Source organism: Nicotiana tabacum, chromosome 5, assembly GCF_000715075.1.
Source record: "Nicotiana tabacum cultivar K326 chromosome 5, ASM71507v2, whole genome shotgun sequence".
Taxonomy (NCBI): Eukaryota; Viridiplantae; Streptophyta; class Magnoliopsida; order Solanales; family Solanaceae; genus Nicotiana; species Nicotiana tabacum.
Genome location: NC_134084.1, coordinates 86,260,495 through 86,283,348, shown reverse-complemented (window position 1 = coordinate 86,283,348; position 22,854 = coordinate 86,260,495).

Sequence of the window (22,854 nt, the reverse complement as noted above, 5' to 3'; positions counted from 1 at the left end):
CAAGTAAACATAATATAGACCTAAAGGCATGATTTCTACCCGATTTCCCCACAACAATTATATAAGAATCCCTCCCTTTTACTAATTTTCCCAATATCTAGTTACAAAGATTATTATTACAGACCATAGAACAAATGAATTACAGAATAAACCAAGTTATGCTATAGGGAGCCGAACATAGGCCGAAAGGATAAACCTGGCAAACCAGGCCTTCAATCAGTCTCAAAATTCCATAATCTCATAGTACAACAAATGGGATCCTAGTGTGTCAAAGTTCCCAAGGGCCTTAGGGACCAGGGCAATGCTCACACTAGAAAAACTTTCAAAGTAACCCTTTGTGAGCAAGTTTGGAAAGCTAACTCCAGTTTGTCAAAGTTTAGAGGAGTCTCATGGACTCTTAAGCAATGCTCACACTAGAGGAGCAAGACCCTAGGTGTTCTAAGAATAGGAGTTTAAAACATGGGATAGTTTTTAAGAAAATAGTTTTGGATTCTTAGGAAGTAGGGAGCAAACAGGGGTATTGAATCATTGTAACTCAAATAAAGGTCCCACCAGTCAAATAATATACAGAAACAGGTAACTTAGAGTTTCAAATTAGTTTACTAGCTGTTACTAGGTGAGTAGACACTAATCAAATTCATGGTATGCTAGGATCACCCAGACAGTCACATTCAAAGGGGTAGTAGAGATGGGGAGCCATATTGTGAGAAGTGAACATTTTAAGAGCATGCTAGTGGAGAAGTAGGCATAGGTTTGGTTTAGACATGAGCAAGTATACAGACTTGCTGAAAGTAGAAGCACATAGGTCTGGCTAAAACAGGAGTAAACAGGTTGAAAACAAGACACATAGGTTCAATCAAATAGAAGTAGGCATGCTATTGCAGTAAACATATAGGTAGACATACTATTGTAGTAGAAACATCAGTTTGATTAAGTATAAAGAAGCATGTTAATTATGAGGAAACATATTGAATATCAGGAAGCATATAGTCCAATTGAATGGCAATACACATGCTGATTAGGAACAATAAACATGAAGCACATAGGTTTGATTAAAGACAGGCAGGCTGTTATTGTGATCTTACTAGTTTAATAATAGGAAAGTGAACATGTTGATAACATGGCACATAGTTGAATTAAAATAGTAGTAGACATGTTGAGCAGAAAAACATATAGGTTCAGAAAAAGGCATGCTGATTGTAAGAAAACAAATAGGTTTATTTGAATGGCAATAGTGAGAGCATACCAGTTAACGGAGCAGAAGCAAAAGGTAAAGTAGGAAGGATTCAACAGTCTAGTCTTGACTTTCAACCGATTAGACAAGCAATGAACACAAGTAGCAGATAGAGATGAGAGCAAAGTTTGTGTGAGAGTGTGTTTGTGAACTGTTGTTTGTTTTTGAAGAATCAGAATGAGAGGGTATATATAACACTTAGTGTGGTAAAACAAATAAGGTAAAGAAGAAATCACATTTTGTGAAACAATCAAATAAAATCAATCAGACAATTAGGGGATCAATTCCTGTAGAAAATCTGGAAGAGACCCCTTAAATTGGGGAGAGTCAATTAATGGTACAGAACTAAGGCTCAAATAAGGCAAGTAATTAATAGCATACCATATAGGGAGTTAGTCAAATCCCCAAACTGTACTTATAAATAATTAAGGCAAGTATAATTAATCAAGGTCACAAATAAGGAAACAAATAAAAATCCCATAAAATATTAATTTTAACAGGAAAATTATTTGAATCCCTAATAGAAATCAATCAATAAAAATCCCAACAAATATAGATTTAACAGGAAAGAATTATTCAAAAAATAAAATATAATTAGTCAATATAACTGGTTCACAAAAATAAATACAATAGCGGAAAAAATTGAAGAAATCAGTGTCATAAACAAGAATATCTAGGGTTTGAGCATACAGAGGAAAATTAATCAAACATGTAAAGAGAAAGTCAGATTCAATATTTGAAAGTTAAAAACCTTTGGAAGAAACTCAGGACGAACCCTAGTTTTAGAAGAAAGTAAATGAAACCGAAGTAGTTAACAAAAATAAAAGATTTTTTAGGGAAAACAGCAAATAATGCTCGAATCGTTTCAGATCTATAAAAATCTGAACAGATTCAGCATTTGTAGAATTAGGGTTTTAAAACAATAGAGATGAAAGATGCGCGGTCAAAAACCATAGATTCAAACTAAAAATAGGAGGAAATCAGTACTCACAAACGAGAATGGCCCTAGACAGGCCAGTAAACAAATTTCGGACAAAGAACCAGGTTGAATCTCCTTGAGATTCTTTTAAGGATCCATGTAATCAAACAGCCAGGTGGTATAGAAGGCCGGTAATGGTCGAAGAATACACAGAAACTCCATAAACGGGAGCTTTTTTCCGGTGACGGCGATTAGGGTTTGGGGGGTCAAGAGAGAATAGAGAGTTGGAGGGAATCAGTGACGGTGGAAGGGAGAGAATGAAAGGGGTTAGAGTTTGGTTAGGATTAAAAATGGGAAGGGTTAATGTGGTCGTTGATCTAAAGGATCAACGGCCATGATTGGACGGGGCTATTGGGTCGGGTAAGTTTAATTGGGTTAGGGTTGTTTTAAATTAGGCTTGGGTTTAATGAATTGGATTGGGGAGTCTGATTTTGGGTGTAAATTAGGGGTTGTTGTTTAAATACATATTTTACTAATTAAAATAATTTTAAAAATAGCTAATAAAATGATAAAAAATAATTTTCAATCATGAAGGTGATTTAAAATAGTTATTTAATATTATAAATATATAAAAAGTCATTTTCTGTATAGATAATGTAGTTATGCCTATGTAGGGGCTATATTTGCAAAATATGCAATTATAGTCCTAAACATGCAAATGTAATTATAAAAATTGCAATTAAAATATTTGAACACTCATATGAACATAAATGATGAATTTAGATGCTTAAATCATCATAAAATAATATGAGGGATATTTTTGAACATTTATGTAATTAAAAAATACATAAATAAATGGATTTAGGGCTTTTAAAAAATTGTAGAAAAATCTTAAAACACTTGTGCATGTTTGTAAATACACATACAATATTTTGAAAGTATTTATGCAAAATTTAAAATATATGAGAGAAAATTGGGTATCAACAGCTGCCCCTTTTTACCCCGGGAAGGATGAAAGAGTTTTTGGGTAAAGAAATGATGACCGATTTTGACCAAATGGGTGTTTTGAAAAATATAGGCCGAACCCTGGTCTTTGAGCTACCTACATATCCCTGGTTTTACAAGAATCAGGCCATGTGTAGTTCTGAACCCACCGGTAAATGAAGCCGATGTAGTTATTATAGGAATGGTAGCCAATTTTAGCAAAGGTTCTTTTGTGAAGGGTAATGTCGGATGGAGTTATGGTTGCGAATCTGGAGTATAACAGATATATTATAGGGTAGATAGGTGGATATCACAGAGTAGGATGGGTAATTGATGGGAATTAGTTATAATGGCAAAGTGAAAATGGTATGAGCGGAAACCGGAGCGAAGGTTGCTCCTGTTTGAAGAACGGTTACCTCATGGATTACCTGCAAAACACAAAACACAATGCATGCGAGTATATAGATGATGCAAATTCCCTTTGGACCATGAAAGATTGTCTTTGGACAGTGCGGATGACGTCCTCAGACTATGATGTCTTGGGCCATGAATTGCAGGATAGGAGATTCGTAGGCCATGAAATGATGTTCTCGAGCCATGAGAATGGTGTGTTTGAACCATGACGCCTTTGAATAATGATGTGGAAGTATTGAGAGATCCTCAATCCATGACATAGTGTCTTCAGGCTATGAGGATGATGCCTTCGGACTATGACACCTTTGGACATATTGGCTATATGTCGGCCCATGAAGTGCAGAGATATAAATGAAAGTGATAGCAAGACAAAGCTTAGTCTCGTGCGGAGTTTGGGACAAAGTTTAGCCCGAGGGAAGAAGATAGTGCCAAGAATCGGGCAACGTTTATGCAGGGAGGGACAATGGTTAGTTCCAAGGAGAAGGCAATGCTTAGCCTTATGCAAATATGGAAGCAGGGCTTAGCCTCATGCAAGATTTGAGACAGGGCTTAGTCTCACGCAAAGAGAAGGCAATGCTTAGCCTTATGCAAATGTGGAGGCAGGGCTTAGCCTCATGCATGATTTGAGACAGGGCTTAGTCTCATGCAAGAAGAAGGCAATGCTTAGCCTTATGCAAATATGGAGGCAGGGCTTAGCCTCATGCAAGATTTGAAACAGGGCCTAGTCTCATGCAAAGAGAAGGCAGTGCTTAGCCTTAGGAAAATGTGGAGGCAGGGCTTAGCCTCATGCAAGATTTGAGATAGGGCTTAGTCTCATGAAAGGAGAAGGCAATGCTTAGCCTTATGCCAATATGGAGGCAGGGCTTAGTCTCATGTGAGTTTTGTGACAGAGCTTAGTCTCATGCAAAGAGAAGGCAATGCTTAGCCTTATACAGATATGGAGGCAGGGCTTAGCCTCATGCATGATTTGAGATAGGGCTTAGTCTCATACAAGGAGAAGGCAATACTTAGCCTTATGCAGATGAGGCAGGGCTTAGCCTCATGCAAGATTTGAGACAGAGCTTAGTCTCATGCAAAGAGAAGGCAATACTTAGCCTTATGCAAATATGGAGGCAGGGCTTAGCCTCATGCAAGAGAACAAATAAGAATAGAATAGTTCTTAGCTGGAGATATATTTGCATCTGGTGGCCTGATCGTTAGGACTTTGGTGTGTGTATGTTTGCGAATACTTCTGTTATGTTCACCATGCCTACATCCAAAGAAAAATTGTAAATTTTGTAAGGGGGGAAGTCGGTTCGTGCCTCCGTCGACTGGCTGTACTTTGCTCCGTTCAGTAGTCCTTGTTTGAGTTGCCCTGGGTAACACCTAGCTGTCACGGAAATAGAGTTTTCGAAAATATGCACTTATTGATGAAAAATAAAGTTATTTTAGAAAACACAATGGAATATTGAGTAAGTTTAGATGAACTAATGACTGTAACACATTTTAGAGACATTGCAGCTTTCTTATATTAGAATTTTGAGGTTCTTACTCAAAATTCTGCCCTAGTTTAGTAAATTATCATTCGGTCGTTTTGCGGATGACAAAACTTGCTGAACTTTCTTCGGAATTTTGAGAATCTTTCTCAAAATTCTGCCCAAGTTTCTTAACTAATTTCTGACTGTCTGGCATATGATGGCGTCGGCCGGACTTGCTCCGGAATTTTGAGGGTCCTCCTCAAAATTCTGCCCCAGTTTCTGGTGCTGGGAAAAATGAAAATTTTATTAAGCTATGGCCGAATCCACAGGGCTGCCTATGTATCCCCTCTTAAATGGAAATCAGGTCAAGCATATTTCAATTACATGAGATGAAGAAATGTAAGTAGTCTAAACATAGTATCTCTTGACTGCATCTCAATTGATTGGTTTCGGCCAAACTTCTCCGTCCATTTCTGCAAGTATGAGCGCTCCTCCTGTTACCACCCTGTGAACCATGTAGGGACCTTTCCAGTTGGGAGAAAATTTCTCTTTGGCTTCATCTTGATGCGGGAAGATCTTCTTTAGCACTAGCTGTCCTGGTGCAAACTATCTTGGTTTGACCCTTTTGTTGAAAGCTCTGGACATTCTGTTCTGATAAAGCTGACCGTGACATACTGCATTCATTCTTTTTCCATCTATAAGGGCCAGTTTCTCATAGTGGATCCTTATCCATTTTGCATCGCTAAGTTCGGCTTCCTGTATGATCCTTAAAGAAGGAATCTGTACCTCAGCTAGGATGACAGATTCGGTACCATAAACCAGTAAATCGGGGGTTGCTCCAGTTGATATGTGGATTGTAGTGCGGTACCCCAATAGGGCAAAGGGTAACTTCTCGTGCCATTGTTTGTGGTTTTCTACCATCTTCCGTAATATCTTCTTGATGTTTTTTGTTAGCAGCTTCCACAGCTCCGTTCATTTGAGGCATGTATGTTGTAGAGTGTTTGTGCTTGATTTTGAAGGTTTCACACATGACTTTCATCAAGTCACTATTGATATTGGCAGCGTTATTAGTGATAATGGACTCAGGAACTCCAAATCGGCAAACAATACTATCCTTGACAAAGTTTGTGATGACTTTCTTGGTTACAGCTTTGTAGGATGTAGCCTCTACCCATTTTGTGAAGTATTCAATGGCCACTAAAATGAACCTGGGTCTATTTGAAGCAGTAGGCTCGATCGGACTGATGACATCCACTCCCCAGGCAGCAAAAGGCCAAGGTGCACTTGTTGCGTTGAGCTCATTAGGTGTTACCCTTATCATGTATACAAGTACCTGACATTGGTGGCATTTCTGTACATATCGGATGCAATCCGTCTCCATGGTCATCCAAAATATCCAGCTCTGAGTATTTTCTTGGCTAGAACAAAACCATTCATATGTGGTCCACAATTTTCGGCATGTGTTTCTTCGAGCAATCTGGAAGCCTCCTTTGTGTCAACACACATTAACAACCCTAGATCAGGGGTTCTTCTATATAAGATCCCTTCGCTTTGGAAGAAGTGATTGGATAGCCTCTGCAGCGTGCATTTCTAAGTGTGGTTTGCCTACTCTGGATATTCTCCTCTTGCCAAATATTCTTTGATGTCGTGGAACCAAGGTTTTCCATCCGTTTCTTCTTCAACATGTGCACAGTAAGCTGGTTGGTTGTGGATCCTCACTGGGATAGGATCAATGAAATTCTTGTTTGGATGTTGTATCATTGAGGACAAAGTGGCTAGTGCATCTGCAAACTCATTTTGAATTCTAGGCACATGTTTGAATTCTATCTTTGTGAATCATTCATCAAATTCCTGCAATGATACAAGTATGGTAGTATATTGGTGTTCTTCATAGCCCACTCTCCTTGAACCTGATGTACCAGAAGATCCGAATCTCCAATCACTAATAACTCAAGTATATTCCTATCGATGGCCAGATTGAGCCCCATAATGTAAGCTTCATATTCCGCCATGTTGTTGGTGCATGGAAGCCTAAGATTCACAGATACAGGGTAGTATTGACCTATTTCTAATACCAAAACCGCTCTAACGCCCACTCCTTGAAGTTTGCATCTCCATCAAAGAACATCCTCCAACTATCGTAAGTTTCAGTAATGTCCTCTCCTACAAATGATACTTCTTCGTCGGGAAAATACATTTTCAAGTGTTCGTATTCTCCTCCCACAGGATTTTTAGCAAGATGGCCTGCCAATGATTGTCCTTTGATCGCCTTCTGAGATACATAGATGATGTCGAACTCACTTAACAGTATCTGCCACTTGGCTAATTTTCCGGTCGGCATGCGCTTCTAAAAGATGTACTTCATAGGGTACATCCTGGATATGAGGTATGTGTTATAGGCACAGAAGTAATGCCTCAATTTCTGAGTTGTCCAGGTCAAAGCACAGCAAGTGCGCTCTAGCAGAGAGTATCGTGCTTGATAGGGTGTGAACTTCTTACAAAAGTTGTATATGGCTTGCTCATTTCTCCCTGTCTCATCGTGTTGTCCCACAACACATTCAAAAGTTCCATCTAATACAGATAGATAAAGTAGCAAAGGTCTCCCAGGTTCCGGGGGTACTAGGACTATTGGTGTGGACAGGTACTCCTTGATTTTGTCGAAAGCCATCTGACAATCTTCGATCCAACTTGTTTCGGCATATTTCCTCAACATCTTGAAGATGGGTTCACATATTACTATGGACTGTGCTATGAAGCGACTGATATAGTTGAGACGTCGTAGGAAGCTCATCACATCCTTCTTGCTCTTTGGTGGCGATAATTCGTGAATAAACTTAACTCTGGACAAGTCTAACTCAATTCCCTGACAGCTGACAATGAATCCCAATAACTTTTCTGCGGGAACCCCAAATGCACATTTTGCAGGGTTTAGTTTTAAGTTGTACCTCCTTAACCTGTCAAAGAACTTTCTCAAGTCTGCTATGTGATCTGCGTCTCTATTGGATTTGATTATGATGTCATCAATATACACCTCTATTTCCTGTGTATCATATCATAGAAGATGGTTGTCATGGCTCTCATGTAAGTAGCCCCAACATTCTTTAGACCGAATGTCATCAACTTATAGCAGTATACCCCCCACGGTGTGATGAAAGTTGTTTTCTCCGCTTCTTCTTCATCCATCCAGATCTGGTGATAACCCGCGAAGCAATCTACAAAGGATTGGAGTTAATACTTGGTGCGATTGTTGATCAGGATATGTATGTTTGGCAGTGGAAAGTCGTCCTTGGACTTGCTCTGTTTAAATCTCGATAGTCAACACGTGCTCTGACTTTCCTATCTTTCTTCGGAACTGGTACAATGTTGGCTAACCAGGTTGGGTACTCAACTACCCTTGAGGACCTTGGCTTTGATCTGCTTAGTGACTTCCTCCTCGATTTTACGCTCATGTCTGGTTTGAACTTTCTGAGTTTCTACTTCACTGGTGGACACATTGGATTGGTAGGCAATTTGTAAGCCACTATGGATGTGCTTAGACCGATCATGTCATCATATGACCATGCAAAGATATCCTCATATTCCTTCAAAAAACGAATGTACTCTTGCTTCTCTAACGGTGATAAGTGAATGCTTATGCGAGTTTCTTTGACGGTTTTGGCATCTCCCAAATTTATTGCTTTAGTTTCGTCTAGGTTGGACTTAGGCTTATTCTCAAAGTTCTCAACCTCCCTGACAATTTCCTCAGGTATTTCATCCTCTTCTTCTGAGTCACTATCCTTATGTTGGGTTGTCTCATTACATGTCACAGTCATCGGTTCATCAGGAAAAGTAATAATGACACTGTAGAAATAAAAGAGTGAAAGTTAATAATGAATAATAAATAGCAATGCATTGATTAAAAACTGAAAACATCCAAAACAAGTACGACTCGATGAATCGAGAAATTATTTTGAAGCAAATGAGTCTTCAAAACTACTGGAAACATTTGAAATACCTAGCATGGCTATAGAAATAAATTAGGCTAAATGTCAAGCTACCTAGGGACTCGGCGGGCCCGGGATGGTATGCCAGTCCAATTCCTGAGAACGGCTCCTTTCCCCACAGTCTAAATGGTGAGGCCTTCTTCCTCCTCCTCCTCAATTATCGTGCTGCAATTCATATACTCGTCCTCTAGGAACAAATTCCTCAACCCAGCTTAAGCTTCTTCTTCTGTTGTTCCTTATATTGTGTCAGCCTGGTGAAAAGTTTGACCCAAATGTGGTACTGGTTGCTCGAGAGGGTAATAAGGACCATGCCATGGAGGTGACCAATCGTCATACTCTTACCATGTATGCTGGTATCCGATCCCGAAGGTTGTACCATGACGTTTCAGTTGTATTGGTTTGGTAATTCCCTAGAGATTCTTCCAAGCCCCTTATCGGGTTCATACCCAAACCATGCCAGTATGCTTTCTATTTTGTTACTCTACCATTTGTCTTTCTCAACTGCATTGACATGTTCGATGTGGTGATAAGTTTCCTCTCCTAGCCTTCTTCTGTTCTCGATAATCGGTATGGTTTGACTGGTGTAAATGGGGTTACTCCTATCTCAGTAAATGATCCCTTACTGATGGTTCCATTCAAACTTCACGGCCTGGTGTAGTGTGGAAGCCACAATCCCAGCGGTCTGTATCTAAGGTCGACGCAACAGAAGATTGTATGTAGTTGATATGTCAAGCACTTGGAATTCAACATCGAACCAAGTTGGCCCCATCTGCAGACAAAGATTAATCTCCCCAATCGTGGCCCTTTCAGACCCATCAAAGGCTTTTACGTTCATACTTTCTGCTCGTATCTCATGAAAACCTTTGCCCAATCTTTTCAGAGTAGTCAACGAACAAATGTTGAGGCTCAAACCTCCATCTATCAGGACCCTGGCAATGAATTTATCTTCAAACTGCACCGTGATGTGCAATGCCCAGTTGTGACTTAACCCTTCAGGTGGTAATTCATCCTCGTGGAAGGTGATCTTATGACTTTCCAGCATTTGCCCTATCATATTGGCCATTTCTTCGCAGGTGATGTTATTAGGCACATAAGATTCATTTAACACCTTCATCAAAGCATTCTTGTGTGCCTCCGAATTTTGCAATAATAAGATGGATATCTGGGCAGGGGTTTTATTCAAATGATCGACAACGGAGTATTCCCTTGCTTGTACTTTCCTCCAAAGATCATCCGGTCCAGTTTCAATGATAGGTTACTTAGTAGCTGCCTCCTTGCTTGATCCTCCCAAGTGTTCGGTTGTATAGATCCTTCCCGTTCTGGTCATTCCTTATGCGGCATCAAATTCTTCCAGTTTTGCTTTTCCCCTTCGCCGAGCTACGGCAACGTAATCCCAAGGTATGGCTTTGGAATTGAAATGAGGTGTAGTTGATAGAGTCACTGTGAAAGGTGTGGCCACTTCTACCTCAAATGGAGCAGGTGTGGCTAAAGGCAGAGCTACCTTTACCTCAAATGGAACCTATGCGGTTACCTCAACCTCGATTGATGACTGTGTCTGCACTACAATAGGAGTGAGTGTGACTGCAAGTTTAAAGTCGTTGCCTTCTCGAATAAGCCCGATTGACCCCTCAGGATCCCATTCTTCATCCGTCTCTATCACATGTACCCACATCACCCCCATGATCTAGGAGAGGATTGTTGCGGACGTTGGGCATAGCTTCTTTTGCATGTATGACCTTGTTGTCAATCAATGTTTGGATTTTATCTTTCAATGTTCGGCACTCGCCAATGGTGTGCCCCTTCATACCGAAATGACATGCGCATGTTTTTTTTTGGATTGACCCATTGATATGAGTTCTCCACTGCCACAGCAGGAATAGGAGTGACATAACCAGCGGCCTTCAACCTTTCATATAACTGGTCGATAGGTTTAGCAATAGCGGTGTATTGTATGGGTAGTTTGTGATCAAAGTTGGGTCGGGGTTTCTGGTAATTTGGATGAGTTGGAGGTGAATGATAGTAGGCTAGCTGGGTGTTATAGGTATGATAGGCGGTGGCGGGTTGGGAATATCTAGGAGATGAGGGTTGGTATGTGGGTGGAGGTGTTTGGTATATGAGTGGAGGTGTTTGGTATGTAGGTGGAGGTGTTTGGTATGTGAGTGGAGATTTTGGGCCTTTAGCCACCATTACTGCCCCCACGTCTTTCTTCTTTGATATGCCGCCTGATTGCAATACTTTGTTCGTGGCCTGTAGTGCCTTAAAATTTGTCACCATCCCGCTTTTGATACCCTCTTCAATCCTTTCCCCGAGTTTGATGATTTTGGAGAACTTGTGATTCTCAATGACCATTAGTCTCTCATAATACTGTGGATCATGTGCCCTGACAAAGAACTTGTTCATTTGTTCTTCTTCTAGTGCTGGTATGACCTTGGCTGCTTCTGACCTCCATCGAGTAGCATACTCGCGGAAAGTCTCAGTTGTCTTCTTCTCTAAATTCTAGATGTAGAAAATATCTGGTGCATTCTCTATGTTGAACCTGAATCGGTCCATAAATTCTGATGTCATACTCACCCAATTGGCCACTTCTTAGGGTTCTGGCTTATGTACCAGGACAAGGCATCTCTAGTAAGACTTCTCGTAAAGAGCTTCATTTGGATCCTTTCATCTTTTCCGACCCCCACGACTTGTCACAGTAAGTTCACAAATGAACCTTAGGATCACCTGTTCCATCAAAAATTTCGAACTTGGGAGGTTTGTAACCCTCCGGTAGTTCCATGTCCAATTGAATGCACAAATCCTCATAGTTCAAACCTTCCCCCCTTTGCCTCCTTCGACACCCTGAACTCGACTTGTCAATTTCTTAGTTCCTCGGCCATGTTCTTGATGAGCAGGTCCTTCTCAGCGGATTATGGTGTATAGGAGATTGGTTGAGTAGAGAGATGTACGGTTTCCACATATATATGGTTGTTCTGGTGAGTGTCAGGGACTTGGGTGTAGTGGTGGTCATTGGTTGAGTTTTGAGGGTCGGGAATGAGTTATGATGTATTCTGAGGAGTGTGATAGGTAGTGGTTTGTGGGTATTGGATTGGTCGATGATGGTGTTGTGGTGGAGTTAGTATTGGCAAAGGATTGGGATTTTGAGGTGGAGTTGCATATTGATGGGGTTTGGGGAGGATTTTGTGGATGTTGGTTTGCCGTATTTTGCGGAGATGCTGGGTTTTTTATTATTTTGTTGGTTGATGTCGGGGACGTTCAGGGTGAGGGATACATTTGCTAAGTTGCAGATATGCTCAAGTTCTCCCTGTAACTCTAGTATCTTTTGTTCCAATAGTAAAACCAAGTCATTTGGTACCGGAATACTCCGACCGTCTAAAGTTTCCGCATTCTCCGCATTTTCCTTTCGAATACCACTTAAGTTATCCATATTAGATTTCCCTCTGCTTCTCGTATTACTTGGAGGGGGAGGAGGTGGTGGAGGGCCTCTAGATCTGGTGTGATATGCTGATGATGCCAATATGTACGAACCAACCTTAGGGGATGGGAATAATAAAGAATAAAGAAAACAAAAGGTAAACAAGTCAGTAAAGGTTCTGAAAAGTTTGCAGTATTTAAACACATATTGCGGGAATGTAGATTCACGTCCTAATTTGGGAGCTTCGTTGTGCCCGAGGTAGGCCTAGCGACAAATAGATTTGGAGAAATTTAGTGCCAATAATTGCCTCATTTCATTAATGTAAAAATAGACGACTCAAAACAACACTAAATAAGATATTGTCACTAATGGCTCTTGGCCTTATTACATTTTAAAAAAACAAGTAAACTTAATCTACTTGGTCCCAAAAGGACCCTCTCTAGACTGGATGCTCTTGTCGATCAGTTCACCCAGTTCGTGCAGGTTCGGCAGTAAGAATGCCCTTGCCAAATGTCCCCCTTCGTTTCCCTCAGCGTTCTTGCAATCAGTGACTCTCTTTCTCATTTTCCCTTCCAATTCCATCAAACTGTACTCCAGATATTCCAGCCTTTCTCTGGATTTAACAGCCCTTGCCTTCCACTCATTTATCATTTCCATGTTGGCCTTATGATGCTCCATATGCTCAGTTTCAAACTCACGAATTCTTTTGCGCAGCTTGTTATATTTCACCTGTGCTTCGGCAACTTCATCTATGACCCTGTTTCTTGGACCAACCCTTGGCTCGAAGATCCCTGCTATGTTATCATCCAACCATGAGGGGTAAAAGTATATATGACTGGCATGATATCGATCTGGCTCGATGGTATCCTTTTCCACGATAATCTTCAAGTGCCACATGTCTTGTGCTTCATTTTCATATGGGATGGCGTCACCTTGAAAATCGGCTATGAAGTGACTCATTTTAGCGACTCGCGGTATGACCTGTCTCTTGTTTGCCTGTCTCATAACCCTGAGGGGAGCATAAGGGTATATGCCCCTTAACCAAATCAACACCAAGTATGGAACATCCCTGGATCTGATGATGAACTTGTCTGTGGGGAACCACTCAAACATCCATTGAACCTGGTCCTCAGTTAACTTGTTGAAAAACTGCACCCATACTACAACATTCTTAGGTTGAGCAAACATGTTAGGAATATAAATCATTCTCTTGGGATGATGAAATGCTATGTGATCATTCCACGGCCTTCGCGGAAATTGCTGACGGTATTGACCCTTTTGGAGATGTTCTAATGGCCAAACTTGTAGCAGTAAATTGCAAGCCTCGAAGAATCTACACCTCTTCTGACAACATTCTAAGGCCTGGTACATATCTGCAATGATCATAGGGACAATAGTATATGTCTGCCCCTTGATCTTGTCCATCAAAGTTTTGGCTACCATGGCCAGCCTGGTATGGATTCTGTCCCCTTGGATCGGGAACACTGGCATGCCCAAAAAACACATGATGAACACAAAGACCTATGGTGAATCCAACCCAAGGAGGTGACAGAGAATTCATCATCGAAAATACGGTAAGAGCTGCTGTGACCATATCGTTCATAGAGGAAGTCGAAAGGTATGTAGGAGTTCTTCAAGCACTCCAAGTCATCATTCTTTTTTAACCCAATCATCTTTAGAAACCCCCTAGTGGTGCGATTTTCAGATGCCAATAAACTAGGGCTATCCCAAAGTAGCCCAGAAAATCCCCCTATTTCTTCCAAGAGAGGAGTTATTTCTATATTTCCGAAGCGGAACACAGCCCTTTCTTTGTCCCAGAACATGGTGGCAGCCTCGATCAACATTTTATTTTGCTACAGGTCTAACAACGAAGGCAGATTTCCTAAGACTCTTTTCACATGATTTTGGTCACTTGAAGGAAGATCCCACCACCAATCTAGAAAAAGTGAAGGAATGTTACCGACCATGCCGAACCTGGGGACTTCGTGCCTCATTTTCTGCAAAACAAAAGATGGTTAGGCCCTTTCCCCTCCAGGTTCGCCTATTTATACAACAATGAATAGCATATTGGCACTTATTTCTCCAAAATTAATACACACAATCGTGGTTGCATCCATTGGAATTATGGAAAACCTGATGGACTTATGGGTGAGGCTTGTCTTAAAGGGTTATTATATGGACAACATATTAACCTGGCTAGGTTTGACCATGATGCATGCACAATTGATCAAAGTAAGGTTGCTATAGAAGTCTAGACTGGGACCCTCAAGCGGACAACTTGAGGGGGAAAGGCTTGGAACCGTCGAACGCACCGTTGATCGACTAGTTTTACCGCAAATATGCCTTTCCGAATATAAAAGGGTGATATAAAGGAAGAGCGCAAACACTCATCAAGTGTTGCTATAGGATTGATTACGCATGAGTGGAATATGATGTTGAGCATGATTTATGCAACAATAAATAGCATGTTGTCAAGTATTTGCACATTTAAAATGATAAATGTAGTATTTAAATAATTAAAAGATAGTTACAAAAAAGAAAACAAGGAGACAAGTCAGTTTCAGGAAATAAAGGAAATTGTAAATGCTTGAGAAATAAGCAATTAAATCCAAATAAAGGGGAAAGGGAAACAGTGCACATGTATTAATAGTATAAAGCATGCTTAAGACTAATTCACAAAAAAATAAGTTTGTTATGGTAAAAGCCTAAAATCCCCAGCAGAGTCGACATGCTGTCACGCCCCTTTTTTTCTCGCGGATTCCGGGTTTCGACATTCATTGGGGAACAACTCTTTTACTTTTGGGAATTGGGTATGGAATTTGAAGAGTCACCACCTAACGTATTTAAGGTGCGTTAGGGCACCTAAAACAAGTAACTCATAAAACTGGTTTACATTAGCAGAGACTTGGATAAGGGCACGAAATAACCTTGAGAGGAAGGTGTTAGACACCCCTCGCGGTCCACAATTGTGGGTCCCAGTCGAACTCAAATTATGTGAATTAGTCATTTAACAAATAGGCAGTCGAAGCACACATATAAGTTAAAGGACATATAACAGATAAGCAGTCTAAACACACATATGTAAATAAGGTGAGGGAAGTCCTAGGTTTGTTAGCCTATAGGATAACATCTGTACAATACCCGGTAAACTTTCCTCAACTAGAGGGGTTACACATGGCATTAGCGCACATGTCATCATATTCTTTTACTACCCAATAACCCTTCCCTTAGTGGTTATATAAGCGCTTTTAATTAAACAAACTCTATGCATGCATTACCCGTCCCTTCCTTGTGGCCCTGGAGGTATTTAGGACCTCTAATTTAGGTAGTTCTAAACTTTCCTAAGGTACTTAAAGGAGAAAAATCTAGGAGACAATCAAAATAATTAGGACTGTCAAGTAAAGAACAACTAAGAGGCTCACATTTACCTCCACAAATAAACAGACAATTAGCACGTCTCAAATAGCAGATTTCAGATATTTCAGAAAGGTCCTAGAGTAGGATATCTAAGCGAGCATGACAAGTAGAGAATATGCAGCATCGTGTTAAAGTGAGGTGATGGAGACCTAATCAGTTTGCCTACTGATTTTAAGGCCTGTTGAATCTAGGGAGTCACAAATATGCAAAGCATAGTTTCACAGTTTTTATTAGACCTTGATTACTTATAGGCTTGCCTAGGCGTGGATCTATAATACCCTATAAACATGTTGTCTAAATGCAATCAGAATTCTGGGAATCAGTTTAAAACCGTTTGAACTTATTAAGTCCTATAGGCAAGCAGGTCTAGGTGCTGAATATTACTTTACAGAACTAGTTTATACACACTTATCTCTGTGACATCTAAGTGTTGGGATTGTTTTTAAGCATATTTTTATAGACAAGATAGTTATTGAATTAGGCGATGTAGACATGGTTTAAAAGCAAATACAATCCTAAAGTAGGATCTCTAATGCAAAGAAAGAATGAACGCTTTTTATTAGGTAGAATTATAGCAGTAACTTAACAACAAGATTTCTAGATGATAATGATTATGCAAAAATAGAATTTCGTAACAAATGAGGTAGTGTGCCTATAGCATGTTGTCCAGTATGTCAAGTGATCCTAAAAGCATGGTTTCTAATGTAGGTAAACATAATATAAATCTAAAGCATGATTTCTAATGCAAGTAAACATAATATAGACCTAAAGGCATGATTTCTACCCGGTTTCCCCACAAAAATAAAAAAGGAATCCCTCCCTTTTACTAATTTCCCCAATATCTATTTACAAAGATTATTATTAGAGACCATAGAACAAAATAATTACAGAATAAACCAAAATTCCATAATCTCATAGTGCACCCAATGGGATTCTGGTGTGTCAATGTTCCCAAGGGCCTCAGGGACCCCGGGCAATGCTCACACTAGAAAAAATTTCAAAGTAACCCTTTGTGAGCAAGTTTGGAAAGCCAACTCCAGTATGTCAAAGTTTATAGGAGTCTCATGGACTCCTAAGCAATGCTCACACGAGAGGGGCAAGACCCTAGGTGTTCTAAGAATGGGAGTTTAAAACGGGGGATAGTTTTTAAGAAAATAGTTTTGGATTCTCAGGAAGTAAGGAGAAAACAGAGGCATTCAATCATTGTAACTCAAACAAAGGTCCCAACAGTCAAATAGTATACAGAAACAGGGTAACTTAGAGTTTCAAATTAGTTTACTAGCTGTTAATAGGTGAGTAGACACTAATCAAAGGCATGGTATGTTGGGATCGCTCAAACAGTCACATTCAAAGGGGTAGTAGGGATGGGGAGCCATATTGTGAGAAGTGAATATTTTAAGAGCATGCTAGTGGAGAAGTAGACATAGGTTTGGTTTAGACATTAGCAAGTATACAGACTTGCTGAAAGCAAAAGCACATAGTCCTAACTAAAACAGGAGTAAATAGGTTGAAAATAAGACACATAGGTTCAATCAAATAGAAGTAGGCATGCTATTGCAGTAAACATATAGGTAGACATACTATTGTAGCAGACACATCAGTTTGATTAAGCAGAAAGAAGGCATGTTAATTATAAGGAAACATATTGAATATCAGGAAGCATATAATCTAATTGAATGGCAGTACACATGCTGATTAGGAACAATAAACATGAAGCACATAGGTTTAATTAAAGATAGAAAGGCTGCTATAGAGATCCTACTGGTTTAATAATAGGAAAGTGAATATGCTGATAACAAGGCACATAGTTGAATTAAAATAGTAGTAGACATGCTGGGCAGGAAAACATACATGTTCAGAAAAAGGCATGCTGATTGTAAGAAAGCACATAGGTTTATTTGAATGGCAATAGTGAGAGCATACCAGTTAAGGGAGCAGAAGCAGAAGGTAAAGTATGCAGGATTCAACTGTCTAGTCTTGGCTTTCAGCCGACTAGACAAGCAATGAACATAAGTATCAAAGAGAGATGAGAGCAAAGTTTGTGTGTGAGTGTGTTTGTGAACTGTTGTTCGTGTTTGAAGAATCAGAATGAGAGGGTATATATAGCACTTAATGTGGTAAAACAAATAAGGTAAAGAAGAAATCACATTCTATAAAACAATCAAATAAGATCAATCAGCCAATTAGGGGATCAATTCCTGTGAAAAATCCGGAAGAGACCCCTTAAATTGGGGAGAGTCAATTAACGGTACAGAACTAAGGCTCAAATAAGGCAAGTAATCAATATCATACCATATAGGGAGTCAGTCAAATCCCCATACCGTACTGATGATTAATTAAGGCAAGTATAATTAATCAAGGTCACAAATAAGGAAACAAATAAAAATTCCAAAAAATATTAATTTTATCAGGAAAATTATTCAAATCCCTAATAGAAATCAATTAGTAAAAATCCCAACAAATACTGATTTTAACAAGAAAGAATTATTCAAAACATAAAATAGAATCAGTCAATATAACTGGTTTACAAAATAAACACAATAACTGAAAAAATTGAAGAAATTAGTATCACAAACAAGAATATCTAGGGTTTCAACATACAAACGAAAATTAATCAAACATGTAAAGAGATAGCCAGATTCAACATTTGAAAGTTAAAAACCTTTTTGAAGAAACTCAGGACGAACCCTAGTTTTAGAAGAGAGTAAATGAAAGCGAAGTAGTTAACCAAAACAAAAGATTTTCGAGGGAAAACACCAAATAATGCTCGAATCGTTTCAGATCTACAAAAATCTGAACAGATTCAAGCATTTGTAGAACTAGGGTTTCAAAACAACATAGATGAAAGAAACGCGGTAAAGAACCATAGATTCAAAGTAAAAAATAGGAGTAAATTAGTACTCACAAATGTGAATGGCCCTAGACAGGCCGGTAAACAAATTTCGGACAAAGAACCAGGTTGAATCTCTTTGAGATTCTTTTAAGGATCCATGTAATCAAACAGCCAGGAGGTATAAAAGGTTGGTAATGGTCGAAGAATACACAGAAACTCCATAAACGGGAGCTTTTTGCTGGTGACGGTGATTAGGGTTTAGGGGTGGGTCAATAGAGAATAGAGAGTTGGAGCGAACCAGTGACGGTAGAAGGGAAAGAATGAAAGGGGTAAGGGTTTGGTTAGGATTAAAAAGAGTAAGGGTTAATGAGGACCGTTGATCTAAAGGATCAACGGACACGATTGGACAGGGTTATTGGGTCGGGTAGGTTTAATTGGGTTAGGGTTGTTTTAAATTGGGCTTGAGTTTAATGAATTGGATTGGGGGGTCCAATACCTATTTTACTAATTAAAATAATTTTAAAAATAGCTAATAAAATGATAAAAAATAATTTTCAATCATGAAGGTGATTTAAAATAATTATTCAATATTATAAAAATATAAAAAGTTATTTTCTGTATAGATAACGCAGTTGTTCCTATGTAGGGGCTATATTTGCAAAATATGCAATTATAGTCTTAAACATGCAAATGTAATTATAAAAAATGCAATTAGAATGTTTGAACATTCATATGAACATAAATGATGAATTTAGATGATTAAATCATCATAAAATAATATGAGTGATAGTTTTGAATATTTATGTAATTAAAAATGCAGAAATAAATGGATTTAGGGCCTTTAAAAAATTGTAGAAAAATTGTAAAATACTTGTGTATGTTTGTAAATGTATGTACAATATATTGAAAGTATTTATGCAAAATTTAAAATATATGAGAGAAAAATTGGGTATCAACAACACCAGAATGTCGTCAATAAACACAATGACGAATGAGTCAAGATAGGGCCAAAATACACTGTGCATTAAGTGCATGAATGTTGCTGGGGCATTGGTCAGCCAAAATGACATCACAAGGAACTCGTAATGACTATAACGAGTCCTTAAAGCAGTCTTCGGATATCTGCCTCCCGAATCTTCAACTGATGATAGCCTAAACACAAATCAATCTTGCAAAACACCCTGGCACCCAGTAACTAATCAAATAGATAATCAATACGAGGCAATGGATACTTGTTCTTTAATGTAACTTTGTTCAACCGGAGATAATCAATACAAATGCGCATAGAACCATCCTACTTCTTCACAAACAAGACTGGAGTACACCAAAGCGACACACTGGGCCGAATGAATCCCTTATCAAGCATCTCCTGTAACTGCTCCTTCAACTCCTGTAACTGCTCCTTCAACTCCTTCAACTCAGGTGGAGCCATAAGATATAGAGGAATAGAGATGGGCTGAGTGCCCGGTAACAAATTAATACCAAAGTTGATGTCCCTATCGGGCGGCATGCCCGGAAGATCCACTGGAAATACATCTGGATAATCCCTCACTACCGGAACTGACTCTACGGTAGGAGTATCAACACTGACATCCCTCACATAAGCTAGATACACATCACACCCTTCTCAAATACTTGTTGAGCCTTTAGAAATGAAATAACTCAGAAAGGAACATAATCTAAGGTACCTCTCCACTCTAACCGTGGTAATCCTGGCATAGCCAGTGTCACAGTCTTAGCATGAAAATCAAGAATAGCATAATGGGGCAACAACCAGTCCATGCCCAAAATAATATAAAGTCTACCATACTGAGCAATAATAAATCAATTATGGTTTCAAAACCACTAAGAACAACCAAACACGACCGATACACACGGTCAACAACAATAGGATCCCCCTTAGGTGTAGACACATAAGCAGGAGAACTCGAAGAATCATAGGTTATACCCAAAATACGGAGCAAAATAAGATAACACATGGGAATAAGTAGAGCCTGGATCAAATAAGACTGTTGTATCTCTATGACAGACCGAAACAGTGCCTGTAATGATAGAGTCGGTTGCAACTGCCTTTGTCCAAGCTAGAAGAGCATAATATCTGCCTGGCCTCCCCCTCTAGGGTGACCTCTACCTACCCGACCTCCACCTCGAGCTAGCTGAGAAAGTGGAGTGGTAGTTGGAGCTGTAACCAGAGCCTGAGGAACCGGTGGGGCACGCTGTGCCTAAGTAGTCTATGGAGGTGCACCCACCTAAGTCTGGGGCAATCTCTCACCATATGGCGAGTATTGCCATACTCAAAACAAGCTCTCAAAAGACGTGGCTGTTGTGGCTGGCTCGGGCCAGATCGGCTGGACTAACGTTGAAAGCACCCCGTGTAGGAGGTGCACTAGACAATGCTGGTGCATAATAGGGAGCATGGGGCCTCCGAGTGGTCAAAATACCGCTGGCGGCTGAAAGTGCTGAATGAACAGGGCGAGTCACATAGCCCCTACCTTGATGAACTACAACTGGGTCACGGATACCATAGTATGTTCCTTACTCTCGAGACCTCTTGTCCTCTCTCTCCTTTCTCTTGCAAATCAGCATACCCTCCAATCTCCTAGCAATCCCAACTACCTGCTGGTATGCGATATCCATCTCCAACTCTCGGGCTATGCTAAATCTGATGCTGGGGTTGAGCCCCTCGATGAACCAACGGACCCTCTCTCTAACAGTAGCAATCAAGGCTGGTGCATGTCTAACCAAATCATTGAACCAGACCGCATACTCCGACATGGTCATAGAACCTTAGCGCAACTGCTCAAACTCTGTGCGCCAGTCATCTTTGAGACTCCGGGGAACATACTCCCTCAAGAACATATCCGAGAATTGAGTCCAAATGAGTGAATCTGCCTCAGCCGGACTACCCAACTCATATGCATTCCACCAGTGATAAGCGGCTCCCCTAAGCTGGAATGTAGTGAATGAAACGCTACTAGACTCTGCAACACCCATAGTATGGAGGATACTGTGGTACTCCTCAAGAAAATCGTGGGCATCCTCTGACGCCAAGTCATTGAAAGTAGGAGGGTGATACTTCTTGTACCTCTCGAGCCTGAGCTGCTCCTCCTCAGAAACTGCTGCCCTATCCTCGGGCCGAACTGGGCTACTGACTGCACTGGTATGGCCTCTAGAACCTGGTCGACCTGAACTCGCTGCTCTAGGGTACGGGCGACGGGAGTCTGTGCTCCTCCCCTGGCCTAAGATGTGGCAAGAGCAAGTGGGATAAACCCTGCTGACTAAAGTACCGAACATTCTCAGAACTCGAGCGAGGATCTCCTGAAGAACTGGTGCAGTAATAGTGTCTCAGGTGCCAGCGCTCCAACTAGAGCTACTGGTTACTCCTTTGTAGCAACTCGTGTGGGTGCTCTAGCTGCACCACGTGAACGTCCTTGGCCTCTACCCCAGCCCTGGCCCCGACCTCTCCTGGCTCCAGCAGAGGCGCGGGTGTCTGATCATCTGATCTGGTTGTATGTGTTCTCACCATCTGTGAGAGAATAGAAAGACAGAAGTTTAGAATCCTGAAGTCAACAAATTTCGCACAACAAGGAATCAAAGAAGTGAAACTTTTTCCTAACAATTCCATAGCCCCCTGAAGATAAGTACATATGTCTGTGTACCGATCAGCGAGACTCTACTAAACCTGCGTGTAACTCATAACACCTGTGAATCTAGAGCTCTGATACCAACTTGTCACGACCCAAATTTCTGCGACACCTAGTTTATAAGACTAGGTAAGCCTAAACAATGTGCAGAATGACTAAAATAATAACTGAAATAACGACTAAACCTCAACATCGAAAGATATATATATATATATAGAGAGAGAGAGAGAGAGAGCTAAAAACTGGCACTCGGCATGTACAAGTAAATCTAAAACTCAGAGTATAAACAACTCCCAAAGCCCAGTAGTTACAAGCCACAAACTCTAAAGAAGTGCTAAATATCTCTATACATCAGAGTCTAAGAGAATAAAGAAAAGACAACATAGTAAGGATAGAGGGGGACTCAGAGGTCTACGGACGCTGGCAGATATACCTTGAAATCTCCAAACAGCAGCCCAACGCTCTACTATCAAGGCTGATAAGATGTACCTGGGTTTGCACAAAAATATGCCCAAAAGCGTAGTATGAGTATACCGCAACGGTGCCCAGTAAGTGCC